Raw genomic sequence first — 16,655 nt, 5'->3', positions numbered from 1 at the left:
ACTGCTGGGATTATATCCTAAGAACCCTGAAACACCAGTCCAAAGAACCTAGGCACCCCAATGTTCATAGCAGCATAATTTACAATAGCCAAGTGCTGGAAGCAACCTAGATGCCCATCAGTAAATGAATGGATCACAAAACTGTGGTACATTTACACAATGGAATTCTATGCAGCAGAAAGAAAGAAGGAGCTCCTACCCTTTGCAACAGCATGGATAGAACTGGAAAATATTATGCTAAGTGAAATAAGCCAGACGGTGAAAGACAAATACCACATGATCTCACCATTAACAGGAACCTAAACAACAAAACAATCAAACAAGCAAAATATAAACAAAGACACTAAAATAGAGAACAGGCTGACAGTGACCACAGGCGAGAGGGGAGGGAATTTCAGGGGAAAGGGGGAAGGGTTTACAGGAACAAGTATAAAAGACACATGGACAAAAACTAGGGGTGGTGGAAATGAGAGGAATGGGGGAGGGCTGGGTGGGTTGACTGGGATGGGAATAAAAGACAGAAAACTGTATTCGAGCCACAATTTAAAAAATTAACCCCCCCCCCAGTATTTGTATGGATGTTGGGTAATATAAATAAATAGCATTTTCTGCATCTTCAACAAATGTTCCTTCCCTTATTCCTTCCAACAATATCCACGTGTTTTTAGGTATTACTATACATTCTATGGGTTTCATCCTAACTCAGAAGATGAATACTAAAAATTTTAAGGCAATCATGAAAACTTTATTCTTCTAAGTGGTTATTTTATGCATTGGCATGTATAACGAAATGATGCAATTCTGACCAATGAAATACGAGACAAAATCTTCTTAGGAGTGTTTGTAGCAAAAATTTTACATACTCTTTAAAAGGAACATAGGCAATGACTGGCTCCTTCCTGAGTCTATGTTGTTTTGTAAGGATATAGCATCTGAAACTGCTATAGTTAATATTGTAACTCAGATTATAATATTAAATTTGTAACATTGTAACATTTACAATGTAAAAGTCATGAAAATTACAGAAAAAATATACTTCCAACTTAAACATTCTTTAAATTCAAAATTAAATAACACAGTCTACAAATAAATACACTTTTTATTGCCTAATAAGGGGGCAATGAACTCTTCACTGTTTAAGAGATTTTGGCTAGATATTCTGTTACTTGAAGCCAAATTCAATCTAATTGAAATATTGATATAATCATAACTTTGTAAATGCTATTTGTTCCTTTCAATATTTAGAATGAACACATAGAAAGAGCATGGAATACTTAATACTTGATAGTATAAAACAAAATGCAACTATCAAAACTTCGGCAGTGTTTTTCCAGAGTTGGTAGATTAAGAAATAGAAAGCTGCAGTATATCAAACCTAGTTTTAAGCCTATGCCCTTGTGTGTTTATGATTACTCTGCCTTATGCCTCTTTCTATCGCCATAAGAACATGCATGAGCTAGTCTATTAGAAGATCTGAGACACACAGAGTAGATATCTCACATGAGACCAGACTAGATCAACCAACACAAGCTGTGCCCCTGACCTCCATGCAAGTGAGCAGGCACAGCTAGGAGCAGCACTCCCCAAAAGCATAAGTAATAATCACCAATGTTGCATGCCATTGGGATATCTCAGTTGTTTGCTGTGCATCATTACTGGGGCAATAGATAACAAATACAAGCTGTTCCCATATATTCTGGCTCTCCTCCTTTCAGGCAAAAGGTAAGATGGTTTTTCCTTGATCTATTGAAGTTAAGCATGACTCTGTGACTTGCTTTAACATGTGAAATGTCAGTACAAGTAATATGTGTCTCTTCTGGATGACAGCATTTAATTTCCTGTGTAAGACAAGGGAGCTCATCTTTTTTTCCAAGTGCAAGTACATGTTAAAATGGAACTGCCATTAGTTTGGATCCTTAAGTGACTATAAGACCAAGAACTACCCTGTGGACTTGTGTAGATACATAGTGTGAGCTGGAAGTACATTTGTGTTGTGTTAAGGCACTGAGCTTTGGGGGCTACTTATTGTCATAGTATGATATAACTTATGCTTACTGATGCAGGGCTTCCTAGTAGAATTCATTGAAATGGTGACATTTAAGTTTGAACTTGAAGGTGAAGGGGTTACTTGTGTGGTATCTAGAAGAAAAATATTCTAATATTTTGTAAATTACTGGTTAGTACAAAGTCCCTATGTCAGGAGTGTGCCTGTTGGGTTCAAGAAGATCAATGTATAGAATGGGGTGAGGGAAAAAGTAGTAAGAGAGGAGGTTAGAGATGAGGAGGTGGGGTTGCAGGTCAGGTAAACTCTGAAGTTCATTCTAAAGACTTTGGCCTTTAATCTGAGAGAAATACAGAGAACCTGCAGGAGTTTGAGCAAATGATGACATTTGCCTAGCTTAGGTTTTAACAATGTGAGTAATGGTCCACCAGGATTACAGTGGGGGGTGGCAGTTGAAAGCTGTAATCCAGCAAAAAGATGATAATGGTGGCTGGGACCAGGTAGTAGTTGTAGAACTGATAAGAAGTGTATGTATCTTCAAGGTAGAGTCTAAAAAAATTTCCTGATGTATTGAATAGATGTAAGAGAAAAAGAGAAATGAAAGATGACTTCAAGACTCTTGGTCCCATGCAAAGGAAATATGGAAGCAGATAAAGAAGGTCCTAAAAGCCAAGAAGAAAGTTTGTATTTTATGATATAAACAAAGAGAAGCCATTTTAGCAAGATTTGAATAGCAAGATTTGGGGGTCAAGAAATGAGGAAAAGAATATCACAGATTGATCAAGATGATAACATCCAGAGAAGGTGGTGTTAGATCAGATGAGGACACCAAAATAAGAAGGGGTCCCAAGTAAATCTAAAGACCATTGATCTCCAGAAATAACTCAAACTGTGACAAAGGAAACAAAAGTCAAGAAGAAGACAGTGAGGAAGGAGAAATATGGCAAAGGGATACATTCTGCTTGTAATAAAAATGAACTTTTCAGCAAGGAAGAACATTGCCATAGGCCTTCAGCAGGTTCTGGGGGATGCTTGGCTCACCTTCTTTTTAGGCAGATGCAAAGATCTCCTGGAAGTGAGTGAAAAAAAAAAGACCAATGCAGACCACGGTAGGGGGGTAGGGCTTCCCTCCTTTCTCTGGCTTCATACTGCTTTAGTTTAGATAATGTTTTGATGTCAAACAAAGGAACAAAGGGATAAACAGGATTAGTGTTTTAGAATGCAGTAGGCTCTGAGTAAACTGAATATGCTTAACAATAAAGAAATGAATGTATCTGACCCACTGATAAAAATATACTTTGATGTTATCAAAGAATTATAATAACTCTTTATAAAGTACTATCTGACAGAAATAAAACTGAGGGTTTCAAGACACCAAGGTATATTTTATAGTAGAAACTACATTTTATTCTAGGTATTCATTCTAAACTGTCTTTCATGTTAATATCAATGATAACAAAACAACATGAACAATAAAATAAAAATAGATTCTTTTGAATTGGTATTTCAGGATTTATATGCTATAATTCTAGCAGTGACATTGCCAGGTGAAAAGCCAGCTTCGTTGTCAGTTTTTTGAGGAAATTTCATACTGTTTTCCACAGTGGCTGTACCAATCTGCATTCCCACCCACAGTATACTAGGGTTCCCTTTCCTCTACAACCTCATGAGCAATTGCTTTTTTGTTGGTTTGTTTATGACAGCCATTCTGACCAGTGTGAAGTGGTATCTCATTGTGATTTTTCATTTACATTTTTCTGATGGCTAGTGATGCTGAGCATCCTTTCATATGCCTATGGGCCAACTGTATGTCTTTCTTGGAGAAGTGTCTGTTCAGGTCCTTTGCCCATTTTTTAATTGGATTGTTTGTCTTTCTGGTAGAGTTGTGTGAGTCCTTTATGTATTTTGGAAATCAAACCCTTGCCTGAGGTGTCATTGACAAATATATTTTCCCATATGATTGATTTCCTTTTCCTTTTGCTAATGTTTTCTTTAGCCATGCAGAAGCTTTTTAATTTGATATAGTCCCATTTGTTTATTTTTCTCTTATCTCCCTTGCTCTAGGGGACATATCTGTGAAAATACTGCTGCATGGAATATCTGAAATTGTCCTGCCTATGTTCTCTTCTAGCAATTTTATGGTGTCATAACTTACATTTAAGTCTTTTGTCCATCTTGAGTTTATCTTTGTGTATGGTGTAACCTATGCACCCCAATGTGTTCATAGCAGCATTATTTATAATAGCCAAGTGCTGGAAACAGCCCAGATGCCCATCAGTAAATGAGTGGATCAAAAAAAACTGTGGCATAATGGAATACTACGTAGCAGAAAGAATGAAGGAACTCCTACCCTTTGTGACAGCATGGATGGAACTGGAGAGTATTATGGTAAGTGAAGTAAGCCAGGCAGTGAAAGACAAACAGAATATGATCTCACCTTTAAGTGGAACCTAATTAACAAAACAAACGAGCGGCAAAATAGAACAAGAGACATGGAAATAAAGAACAAATTGACAGTGACCAGAGGGGAAAGGAGAGGGAAATAATGAGGGAAAGAAGAGGAAGGGTCAAGTCCAGGAACATGTATAAAGGACCCATGGACAAACACAACAGAGTTGCAGAAAGATTGAATGTGGTAGGTGAGGGATGGGTGGGGCAGGGGAGAGTAAAGGGGAAAAATGGGGACAACTATACTTGAACAAAAATAAACAAATTTAAAGTAAAAAAATGAAATAAAAATAAAGCTAATTCTTCTCTTGAGAGACATGGTTGTTCCTAACCCATTCCTGGCTTGTGTCCTCGTGGTTAAAGAGAGAACCCTTTGAATTAGCAAGTAACTTATTTTTAAATGTGAGAAGTGGTAAATTTACTCATATATAAAACTCAAACTTCTTAGATGGACTCAAGGCCCTTATGTTCTGGCCTCTGTCACCTCTACAACATCATCTCACTCTACTTCCTCCTTACTCCAGGGACCTCAACCACACAGTCCTCCTTCCTATTTCTTCTGTCTCCCAAGCTCTTGACCACACTGGAAACTTCACAGGCGCTGCTCCTCTCCCTGCATTGATCCTTCTAAGCATTTCACATAGCCAACTCCTTCTGTAAAAGTCAGTTTGCAGTCTAGAAACAGAATTCACTCCAAACAGTCCACCTAAAGAGACTTTAGAAGTGAGAGTTGGGTAGAGACAAGCACTGAAGGTGAGGCACCCAGAGACTAGCAACACTGAGAAGCTGCGAGGAGGCTATGCCATTATCTGAGCCTATGGTAAGCTAGTCCCATGAGGAACAAATTTTCTACTGGGAATTGTGGTTGCAAGGGATACAGCTATTGTCACAGATGTGACATCAGAGCATGGAGAGAGGGCAAGGAGAAACACTGATGTATCTGTACTTTTGCCCCTCAATCTTACCTTGGCAGAACTCAATGGGAAGCCTGAAGACAGGGAGCATACTTGAGGCAACCCTCAAGGACCCAGCCTTCCTTGGCATGAGCAGTGTTGATAAAGGCAGAGAATGATTGAGAGGATGTATGTGGGAGTGGGTGGGGGAAATGGCAATTACTCAGTACACTGTTTTTTGGTTCTGTTCCATTATTACCTAGTCATAAAGGCCCTCTTTTACCATCATGTCGATCGTCCCTTCTAGTACATTCAACTCCTTTATTCCTTGTCTCTAACTATATACCTACCTGTACCTGCTTATTTATTCAAATGCTCTTTCCTCATTATAGAGGGTAAATCATCATCAAAGCAGGCACCTGATGCTTTTTATTCTGGATAACTGGTGTCTGATACAGGTGCTTTGCATGTAGCACATACTGCGATATCTGCAAAGAAGAGGAAATACAAGAAGAATGAAGAGAAAGAGGAGAAGTGGAGGGAGGAAGGAAGGCAGTAGAAAAGGAAAGAAAAAAAGAAAGGAAAGTGAAAGTTATCTTTATTATTTTAAAATAAGTTTTATTTTTAAATTATAATTAACATATAATATTGTATTAGTTTCAGGTATATAACTTAGTGATTAGACATTTATGTAATTCATGAGTGATCATCCTGACCAGTCTAGTGCCCATCTCTCATCATATGTAGTTATTTGCAATATCATCAACTATATTCCCTATGCAGTATTAGATAGCCCCATGACTATTTTTATAACTTTCAATATGTCCATCTTAATTCATATCTCTTTTTTTACCCATCTCTCAATCTCTTTCCCATCTGGCAACCATCAAAATGTTCTCTGTATCTCTGAGTTTGCTTCTGTTTTATTTGTTTCTTTATTTTTAGATTCCACATATAAGTGAAGTCATATGGTATGTGTCCCTCTCTGTCTTATTTCACTCAGCACAGTACCTCCTAGGTATATCCATACTGTTGCAGCCAGCAGGATTTCATTCTTTTTTAATGGCTGAGTAAAATTTCATCATACTATATTATTATGTACTATACACACATAATATAACATGTATAACATGATATATAATATGGTATATTTATATATCATCTTTTCTTTATCCATTCATCCATTGATGGACACTTAGGTTACCCATATCTGGGCTATTGTAAATAATGCTGTAATGAATATATCAGTGCATATGTCTCTTTGAATTAGTGTTATGGGTTTGTTCAGATAAATACCCAGAACTGGATTTGCTGGATCCTTCCTTGTTTCTTGTTATAGCCATTGTTTTAATGTCTATTTTGTCTGATGTAATTATATACACTAACCTTTTTTCCACTTCCATACCCATGAAATATCTTTTTCCATCCCTTTACTTTCAGTCTGTTTGTGTCTTTCAGTATGAAGTGGATCTTTTGTAGAGAGCATATTTATGGGTTTGTTTTCTTACCCATTCACTCACACTATACCTTTTGATTGGAATATTTAATTCATGTATATTTAAATTAATTATTGGTAGGTGTGTAGTTGTTGCCATTTTATTGTTCATATTTTTCATTTATTTTTTTCTTAAAAATTCCCTTTCAAATTTCTTACAGTGATGGTTTGGTGATGATTAATTCCTTTAGCTTTTTCTTGTCTGGGAAGCTCTGTATCTGCATTCAATTCTAAATGATAGCTTTGCTGGGTAGAGTAATCTTTATTGTAGGTTCTTACTTTTCATCCCTTTGAATATTTCATGCCAATCCCTTCTGGCTGGCAAAGTTTCAGATGAGAAATCTGTTGAGACAGTCTTATGGGAGCTATCTTATAGGTAACTAACTGCTTTTGTCTTGCTACTTTTAATATTCCCTTTGGCATTTTAACTATTACATGTCTTGGTGTGGGCCTCTTTAGGTTCATCTTGTTTGGAACTCTGGACTTCCTGGACTTGTATGTCTATTTCCTTTGCCAAGTTAGGGTAGTTTTTCATCACTACTTCTTTTAATAGATTATCAATTCTTGTACCCTGTGATGCAAATGTTGGTATGGTTGGTGGTGTTACAAAGGCCCCTTAAACTATCCTCATTGTAGGGAAAGTGGAGTCAGTCAGGCTCCCTCACCCAGCTGTCCAGAAAATTATGATAAGCAGTATTCACATAACCTTGAGCATAGGCCCATAATGCATAGAATTATATTTGTTATATAATATCTTGGCACCCTGCTGGCTTTGTGTGCATTTAGTATATAAGGGAGTTGGGACTTCCTGCAGGGGGTGTGGATCACCTTACCCAATAATAAAGGCATGTCAGGCATCCTCATAGCTCCTTGAATTTTCTTCCATCTGCCTGAATATCATGTGAACCTGCTTGACCTTAAAAGGCTACAAGACACTCTTTTTTTTTCTTTTTGCTGTTCTGTTTGGGTGTTTTCTGCTACCATGTCTTCAAAATTGCTGATTTGATCCTTTGCTTTATGTATCCTGTTGTTGATTCTGTTGCAGATGGAGACAGGGTCCAGGATCTTGGTGGTCATGAACAAACAATTCAACAGACTACACAAATAAAGATAAGTGAAGAAAAAAAGCATGCAAGATTTATTAAGCTCCAAATATGGAAGTGGGCTATATCTGATCAGAGAATGGCTCCACCAAAAGGATACAGGCTTTATTGGGCCCCATAATTTTTTTTTATTTCTCAAATGGGGAGCATACCACAATAATAATGTAGGGTAATGGTGCAACTGATGCTCTGGCGCACAAGCATGGTTCCTTACGAGGTGTCACAAGGTGATTCTTGGAAATCAGGATGCTGAATGATGACGGCTGTAGTGTCTCAGGATTTCCTCATTTCTATTCTGTCTCCTGCTTCAATTTTTTTAGTGTATTCTTAATTTCAGACATTTTAATATTCATCTCTGATATTATATTATTAATTTCTGACTGTTTTTTATGTTTTTACTTCCATTTTTATGTTTCCTCTTTGTTGAAGTTCTCACTGAGATCATTTATTCTTCTAAGTTAATTAAGTGTTCTTATGAGTAGTGTTTTGAACTCTTCGTTTATTAGATTGCTTGTCGTCATTTTTAGTTCTTTTTTCTGGAGTTTTGTTCTGTTCTTTCATTTTGAACATGTATCTTTTTCTCCTCATTTTGACCACCTCCCTGTGTTTGTTTCTATGTATTAGGTAGAGCTGCTATGTCTACTGGCCTTGGTAGAGTGGCCTTATGCAGGTTTCTTGTGGGGCCAAGTGGTACAGTCTCCCCAGTCACCTGAACTGGTGGCTCCATGTCTTTGTGTACCTTGTATCAGTTGTGTGTTCCCTCCTGTTGTAACTGAGCCTTGATTGACATTGGTACGTCAGTGGAAAGAATTAATCCTCAGTGGAGGGGCTGTTCTACAAGAGATGACCCTGTGGAGTAGGATTCACTTTAGTGGGGCTCTGGTGCCTGCCAAGTCTGCCCTTTGGACGTGTCATTAGTGGAGGTGGTTGGATGATGCCCTGGTGTGGTCTGAATCTGGCCCTTGGGTATGTTCCCACATGAGCTAAGAAAGGACGTTTGTATAGAAAAGCCACTGGGAGTAGCTTGAGTGGGCCCATGAAGTGGGTGGAGCCAGGTCTCAGTGAGTCACCAGGGTGAAGCAAATGGTATTAGCCAGATTGATGAAGACTCAGATCTGGTGTTCCCCTGTGCCTGTGAGCTGGGTGCAGGAAGGGCTCAAAAAATGAACGATGGTTTCTTCCAACACTTTTGTCTGGGAGAAAGTTGCATCTCCAGTGCTCACTCCAAAACCAGACAATTCAGTTCTTCCTTGTGTGCTCCCATTATTTTTCAAGCTGCTGCTCAGAGCTAGATCTCAGAGTGAATAAATCTGTGCATGGGCCCTTTAAGATAAAGATCTGGGATTCCAGTAGCCTCTTCTCACCCAAATGAGATTCCTTTAACCACATTCCCTGCTGGTTTTTACAGCCATAAATTATGGAGACCTCCCTTCTAGACACTGAAACCCTGAGCTGGGGGTCCTGGTGTTGAGCTGGGACCCTGTGCTCCTCATGGGGGACCTCCGAAGCCAAGATATTCCTCCCGATGTTTATCCACCACACATGACTGTGAGGCCAGCCTGTGTCTCTGCCATCCTACAAATCTTGACGTGGCTTCTTCTTTATATCCTTAGTTATAGGACTTCTATTCAGCAAGACTTCAGGCAGTTCTCAATGGTGGTTGTTCTGTAGTTGGTGTGGTTGTAGGAGGAAGCAAGTACAGCATTTACCTATTCAACCATCTTGACCAGAAGTCGGAAAATTTCCCTTTAAAAAGATAAAGATGTGTGTGCATGTGTGTGAACATGTGTAATTTCAAAATCTCCACCTATCACATTAAAACAAAAACAAAAAAGGTTAAAAAACCAGAAGCAGAAAAATGTAACAACTAAGTTGGAGAGTGGTGATAAAATAGAATTTATTGATTGTTTACTCAGTACCAGACATTTTTGCATGTTATTTCACTTAATCCCTGGGACGGTCCTACAAGATAAGGATTATTATTTACATTTTTATATAAACAGAATGATTTTCAGAGATAAGTAGTTTATTAATATTACTCATGTCAAAAAGGTATGTTTAAACCAAATCCACATGGATTGAAAGCTTGAGTTCCTTTCATTAACCTTGGGTATTCTGTGGAAAAAATTCAGGGCACTATGTACCTTTTTCCTTTTCAGAAGACTCAGAATCATGTCTTTCTGGCTTTTATCTTAAAACATAATACTTATCTATCTATCTAAAAGGGGCTTTTGTCAAAGGTAATTTAGCAAAATGCTTTGTTTAAGGAGGAAAAAACCCAATTATGTTATAAAGATGTTCATCCTTGAAAAAAAAAGTAGATGAGTAATAGATTGGATGCTAATTGAAGCAGATGCCTGTGAGAATAATTTGAAGTAATTTGTGAGCAATAAAACAAAGTAAATACTCTTTCCTCTCCTCAAGCATCAACCACCTAAGGCACTCTTGCCGTTGTAAGAGGAGCAAAAGCCCCATAAATAGAGCTTTATTGCTGTGTCCAAAAAAAGAAGTCCTTCAGACCAAAACTAACTATTCAGATATGCCATAAGGTAAACAATGTACAAATTAATTACCTCACTTCACTGTCATTAAATTTTTACAGCATGCATCCAATATCCACAGAACAGTGGGTTAGAAGCCAAGAGTGAATACAGATCTATTATGAAAGCAAGATAAAAATGCAAGTTATATATATATATATGTATGCAGTATATTGTATATTATACATGCAATATATTACCTATATAATGTAATATACCTAATATATTACATATATCACACATATATTAAATATGTATGGCATGAAGTAATAACTTGCATAGAAGTAGCATACTTATGTGAATACCTAAGGGAGGAATATATTGCAGCATTAGAGTTTCACTGTTATCTTTTCTCTTTTCCATCCCATTCTAAGTCATTCCACATTATGCTAAATTAATTACTAGCACATTCAGTCTATTTCCCCTCTTTTAGAATGTTAGAATAGCCTAATCATGTCATCAGGGAATTTTTAAATTTTATATTTTAAGCATAAAGTAACATTTCATTTTTTCTTGTTAAAAAATTAAGAGTAAATGTTAGACAATTGCCTTGTACCAATAACTAGAACCAAGACTTACAAAGGTGATATGGATATGCTTTATTAACTGACACTAATGAGCTAATTTGGGTTTCAGAAATTTCTGCCTTTACTTACTGAAAGCAACTGTCTTCGTATACTATCTGAAATTAAAAATTCTAATGAGTAAGTTATTTATCTATTTCTAAAGAACTGAATATTTGAAATAAGATTGTGTCAATAGAAAGCTTTGTGCCACATCAGACGATATATGAGGTTTGCCTGGAAAAAGTCCAATTGTTGTTAATATAATGAGAATGGTATGTGCGACATTGATGAAACCTAGCAGCCAAGGAGAGTGGATTGGAAAGCACATGTGTGAACTATGATGACTTCACTGTATGAGTCAGTGGGCATAGTAGAAGCCATTGAGTGAGCATGTGTACCGTGTAGCTGTTACATTCAAAATAACTGAGTAGAGCAACAAATCTGCATCAAATTTTTCATTAAGCTGGAACATTCCTCCACAGAAACTATTTGGTTGATTCAGAAGGCCACAGCTGTGGCAACTGGTGATTTGCAGCTTTATCATGACAATGAGCCTACTCAGGCATCATGTTTCATGGAGAGTTTTTTGGTGAAACATCAGATTACCTACATGATGCAGCTATCCTATAGCCCAGATTTGGCACCCAGCAACCTTGGACTTTTCCCAAAACTAAAAATACCTTCAAAAGGGGAGAGACTTCAGAACATTGACGAGAATCAGGAGATTAAGACAAGACAGATGATGGTGACTAGGAAAATGGTGTAAGGTCCCAAGGTGCCTACTTTTTAGGTGATTGAGGCATTATTGTTTTATGTACAATGTTTCTTGTATCTTCTATCTTCTTCAATATATATCTCTTTTTACACATTGCATGGCTGTATACTTTCTGGACAGACCTCATATTTCAGCTATATCCTTTGTTATTTATCAGAGCTTTTATTTATAGCTCTCCAGACAGAAAAATAAAAAATCTTTAGAAGAAATTTGGCTTCTAGGAACATTGTATTAGGTTGTATTTTCCAAAGATAGTTGTACGAGTATACATATGTTTTCCTGCATTTGAGAGCTGAAACTGTATCTTTCTTTCTTGAATTTGGGTGAAGTCTTATGACTGTTCTGACCAATAAGTCACTATTACCAAAATGATGGTATTTGGCTTATTAGTATAGATCATAATAGCAATATAGCTTTTGCTTTGCTCAATATAGCAGTCACTTTGCTGTGGGGAAGACAAGAGTAGCCCATGTAGATAGACCACAAAAAAGGACCACATACAAAGGAAGAGAGGCCCCAGCCAAGTGAGAGCATCAATTAACAGATATATGAGTAAACAAGTCTTTTGCTAACCATTGGACTCCCCTGGCCCTATCCCATGTTGGGTAGAAATGAATTCTTTTTTTTTAATTTTTAAAAATTAAAAAAATTTTCTTTTTTTAATTTAAAAGAATCTTTTAAAAGATTCTTTTTTTAATTTTTAAAAATTTTAAAGCATTTTTATTTAATTATTGGAGATTCTTGAGCAAAATTAATATTATGATTGTTATAAATTAAGATTTGTTATAGTTATTTGCAGAGTCACAATAACTGTTTTGATAGTATTACCCATTAAGAACCTTCTTCAAATCAATTAAAGGCCAATTCACTTTTCTTCCGAATGCAAAGTTAATCAAGTGGTTAACATTTGGTGCTTTCCAACCTCCCATTAGCTCTTTAGCAAATAGAAATTACTGTTTGGGATCACCATTATAACATGATCCAGGTAAGGACTGTTTTCTAACAGTGATAAGAAGATAATTTCAAAGAAAGTATAAAACTTTTTACAAACCACCTTCAACATTTGGACTAAAATATATTTTTTAAAGATTTTATTTATTTGTCTTTAGAGAGGAAGGAAAGGAGAGAAGGAGAGAAATATCAATGTGTGGTTGCTTCTTATGAGTCCCCTGCTGGGAACTGGCCTGCAACCCAGGCATGTGGCCTGACTGGGAATCGAACCGTGATTGTGTGGTTCACAGGCCCACACTCAATCTACTGAGCTACACCAGCCAGGCCTGTACTAAAATACTTAAATTTTTCTGCCAACTTCTTTTATTTATTAAGAGTTTATTATTTTTAGAGCAGTTCTAAGTTTATAGCAAAATTGAGAGGAAAGTACAGAGCATACCCATATACCCTCTGCTCCCACATGCAAAGCCTCCTCTTATCAACATCCACAACTAGAACAATTCTGTTTGTTACAAATGCTGAACACTTCATAATCTCCCATATTTCAATATTTTATCTCAGGGTTCACTTTTGGTGATGTACATTCTATGGATTTGGACATATATACAGACATGTATCTATCATGATAGTATCATATAGAGTAACTTCACTGCCCCCAAAATCCTCTGTGCTTTGCCTATTCATCCTTTCCACAACTCCCAAGCCCTGGCAACCATTGATCTCTTTGTTGTCTCCAGAATTTTGTCTTTCTCAGAACGTCATGTGGTTGGAATCATACAATACATGGTATTTTCAGATTAGCTTTAAAAATTAATAACATACATTTAAGTGTCCTCCATGTCTTTTTCATGACTTAATTGCTCATTTATTTTCAGTGCTGAATAATAGTCTATTGTCTGAATGTATCACAGTTTATTTATCCATTTTCCCACTGAAGGGTATCTTGGTTAATTCCAAGTTTTGGCAATTATGAATAAAGCTGCAATAAACATCTGTGTTTAGGCTTCTGTGTGAACATAATTTTTAACTCCTTTGAATAAATAGCAAGGAGTGTGATTCTTAGATTGTATGGTAACAGTATGTTTAGAAACTTCCAGATTCTTCCAAAGTGGCTGTATCAGCACTTTGCTTTTTGATCAGCAATGAAAGATGATTCTTGTTGCTCTATATCCTCATCATCATTTGGTTTTGTAGTGTTCTGAATTTGGAGTACAGGTGTGTACTAGTATTGCATTGTTGTTTTAATTTGCATTTCTCTGATACCTTTTTGTGTAGAACATCTTTTCATATGCTTATTTGCCATCTATATCTCTTTTTTTCATTGAGGTGTTTATTAAGGTCTTTGGTCTGTTTTGTCATGGGGTTTTTATTTTCTTATTATTGACTTTTAAGAATTCTTTGTATATTTTGGATAATAGTCCTTTATCAGAAATGTCTTTTACAAACATTCTCTCCCAATCTGTGCCTTGACTCTTCGTTCTCCTGGCATTGTCTTTCACAGAGCGGAAGTTTTAAAGAAGTATAGCTTATCCATTATTTTTTGCATAGATCATGCCCATCTAAAAATCATCATCATAAACAAGATAATCTAGGTTTTATCTTGCGTTAACTTCTAGGAGTTTTATAGTTTTACATTTTACATTTAGGCAAGTGACACATTTTATGTTAATTTTGTGAAGGAACTATGTCCAGAATAGGTTTTTTTTTTAGTGTTGTTCAGATGTCCAGATGCCCAGTAGTTCCAGCACTATTTCTTAAAAATGCTATCTTTGTTTCCCTGTATTGCCTTTGCTCCTACATCAATGATCAGTTGACTATATTTCTGTAGATCTATTTCTGGGATCTCTCCTTTATTCCACTGATCTATCAGTCTACTAATTTGCCAATACCACAGTCTTGATTACGGTATTCTTGAAGGCAGGTGGTGTTGTTTTCCCACTTTATTCTTCTCCTTCAATGCTGTGTTGGCTACTCTGGATTTTTTGCCTCTCCATATAAACTTTAGAATTATTCTGGGGAGGGAGGGACAGGTGTGGGAAGAGAGAGACAGATGGAGAGAGAGAGACTAGCCAAAGTGTTAAGTTTAAAGCAGATGAAAGGGGGAAAGTACTAAGCCAAAATGCTGCAGAGGAAAATAGAGAGACAAGGAGAGTAAAATGATAGGAGAGGGTGAATGGCACATGGAGTCTGAAGGACTTACCTGCATCAACAAGAGTTAGTAGAATACGTATGTGGGATTTTATAGGATGTTTATGGCCCCTGGGCTTCAGACTACATGGAGATGTAAAGACTCAAATTAAAGCCCAGCAGCAAATGCCTTGGCAAAGGATTGCAAATATCAAAGCAGATCACAATAGGAAGCAACACATTCTTAGTACAGTAAACTCAGGTACTTGAAATCTGTGGACTGGAGAACGTGTTCAGGACCAGATGACTTCACTTGTAAATTCTACTAAATATTTAAAAAGAATTAGAGGGTCCTGGAGAAAATGGCAGCAGAGTAGGATGGAGCGACTCCAGTTCTCATACCCCTGGTAGAAAATCCTGGCAGATCTACTGAGGAACAGCCCAATCAATTCCCCAACCAACAATTCCCCAGCATTTATGAAAATAAGAGACCAGAGATAGTGACGGACCAGACAGCTACAGGTCGGTGGGGTCTTAGGGACGTGAGTAAAGATGGAGGCGGCCGGGCCCGTGGCAGCCCTCAGCCGGCACATAATGGCCCTGAGCCGTGGCTGCCGCAGTGGTCAGGGCCCAGAGGCTTCCATCTGTGCCCAGCGACAGGGACATCTGCCACAGAGGACTCATTGGGAGCCAGGCACCCCAGAGTAAAGTCAAAAGCAGCAGCGGCGGGACCAGCAGCACTGGGACCAGCAGCCCTCAGCAGGCACCTAACAGCCTTGGAGCTGCTGCTGCCGCAGCTTTCAGGGCCCAGAAGCTTCCATATAGGGCCAGCATTGGGGCGTCTGCCACAGAGGACTCATCAGGAGCCTGGCACCTGTGGGTAAAGGCAAAAGTGGCAGCGGCAGGGCTGGCTGCCTTAGGCCAGCCCATAACGCCTCAGAGCCACCGCTTCCACTGCCTTACGGATGTAGAGGCTTCCAGCCAGTGCCACGGAGGACTCATGGGGAGCCCAGCACCCAGTGGAGCCTTGGACTAGCTGCGGGGTCCTTGGAAGAGAGCTGGCTCCGTCCCTCCCCATCTAGGTGGGGCTGGGTGGCAGAGACCTGTCTGCCTGAGTTTGCAGGGAGGGTGGCAAGGACAGGGGGCTATGTTCAGTTGCGATCTCTGTGGTCGCCAGCCCACCAGCCCTCCAGCCCAGGAAATTTGAGAGGAGCATTGTCCTAACCAGTCAGGTTGGGGATTGGGCTAGGCTGAGAGGCACGCTTTCTGGAGAAGTTTTTATTGGAAAGTGGACTGAGGTGTTCTCCTGTGAAGGCAGCTTGACTTGCTTCTCACCCAGCCACAGGACTGGGAAGGACCAGTACCAGATCCCATTGGACCCAGGCAGCCTGCCGGGTGGGTGGGCACCTGCACCCCAGTCTGGTAGCCTGGCTGGCACGCAGGAGTGCGCCTGGGCGTACAACCCAGCCCACAGAGAAGTCCTGCTGAAACCAGAAAAACCGGATTGGACAGTTTGAAAGCAACAAGAGAGGGTTATTTTTTTTTAAACTTTTTTTGGTACTTTTTTAAAACTTTTTTCAGTAATCATATATATTTTTTAATTTTATTGTTGCTGTATCTTTCAGTACTTTGTTCCTCTCCTTTCTTTTGTCCTGTTTTAGTCCTTCTTCCTTTCACTGCAAACTTATTGCTTTTTTCTCGCTTCTCTTGCCCTTTTTTTGTGTGTTTGTTTGTTTGTTGCTTTCTATACCACTG

The sequence above is a fragment of the Sturnira hondurensis genome, unplaced genomic scaffold (genome assembly GCF_014824575.4).
Source record: "Sturnira hondurensis isolate 20B ecotype Veracruz unplaced genomic scaffold, ASM1482457v3 Scaffold0001074, whole genome shotgun sequence".
Lineage (NCBI taxonomy): Eukaryota > Metazoa > Chordata > Mammalia > Chiroptera > Phyllostomidae > Sturnira > Sturnira hondurensis.
The sequence above is the reverse complement of the archived record's forward strand: the minus strand, read 5'-3'. Positions refer to the sequence as shown.